This window comes from Pipra filicauda, unplaced genomic scaffold (genome assembly GCF_003945595.2).
Source record: "Pipra filicauda isolate LSUMZ 115617 unplaced genomic scaffold, ASM394559v2 scaffold75_size2874737_pilon, whole genome shotgun sequence".
Taxonomy (NCBI): domain Eukaryota; kingdom Metazoa; phylum Chordata; class Aves; order Passeriformes; family Pipridae; genus Pipra; species Pipra filicauda.
In genome coordinates, this window is record NW_024104931.1 from 793,892 (window position 1) to 795,096 (window position 1,205).

A 1,205-nucleotide genomic window follows, 5' to 3' on the forward strand; every position below is an offset into this window, starting at 1 on the left:
CAGGATGGACAGTGTGGGCAGCCACATGATATCGTGCATCCTGCAAAGAGAGGCAGAAACTTTAGAACTTACTTCATGCTAAAGTAATCCAGCACGCTGAGCTCTCTCCTTCACACCCAAACAGATAAAGTTTCTGAAAGCTCCAGCCTCAACTTGGCCCCCCTCCCATGAGTTGTACTGGTCATGGCATGTAAAGACATGTCCACATGGCTTGCTTGTGTATCATTTTGTTCATGTCAAGTCTGCTGGCAAAGTCATCCACCTTTTAGTGCCCTGACCCCAATTCCAACAGCTCTAGATTCACAACCTCTGATTTCCAGGGGACATTGGAACTTCGGTTTCTGTATTCTTCGTAAGGCTCACCACTGCTTTATCTAACCTCCCTCATCTCTGAGTCCAGCATAAGACAACTTTGTTGCCACAGGAGCTTCTACATAATACCATAACCCAACACACTGCTAGAAGCAATCCCCAAGACAAACACGCACTACTCACTCTCTTCTTTAGCTAGTGCTCATGGCCTGAAAGCCAGAGCCAACACTAGATGCTGGTTTCATATGTGAGAACATCTGCCTAGATATATGGTGGAGAACACACAGCCACTCAATGTTCTGCTGGCTGACAGTGTTTCATCATTTTACAGGCAGAAATGCTAATGGACATAATGCAACATAGAATCATGTTGCAGAATCTTCTCCAGTATTAAAGTTAAGCTTTTAATCCTTAAGGTGCAAAGGACTCAAACGCCCCTCTCCTCCTGGCTTCATCTAATCCTCCTGGCAGTACAGCGAAGCACAGGCAGTACAAGTAAGTACCTGCAGCTCAAAGAGTCAGGTAATGCACAGTAAGATGAAAAAGTAATTGCACTAACTGCATTATTAATTTATGTTAAAGAGTTTTTAAAATACTTTCTGGCATTACTAGCTGCTTCAGACCATTTTCCAGCCTATTTCAGGCACCAGTGAGGCTTCACTGCAAGCCCCAGCCCAGACTCCTGCCTCTTCCCAAAAGTTCACTCCTGCCTCTTCCCAAAGGGTCCTGGCTTCACTCACGCATCCTGATAGGCTGCAGGTGGAGAATCATCCTCTCCCCCCATAGCAGACCTCTGTCAGACACCTGAAGACCTGGAGAGGCCCCTTGCCCACAGATAGCACCAGTTTGATTCCCTCTGTAAATCCCAGAAAGAATGCTGATCTGAGAAGGCA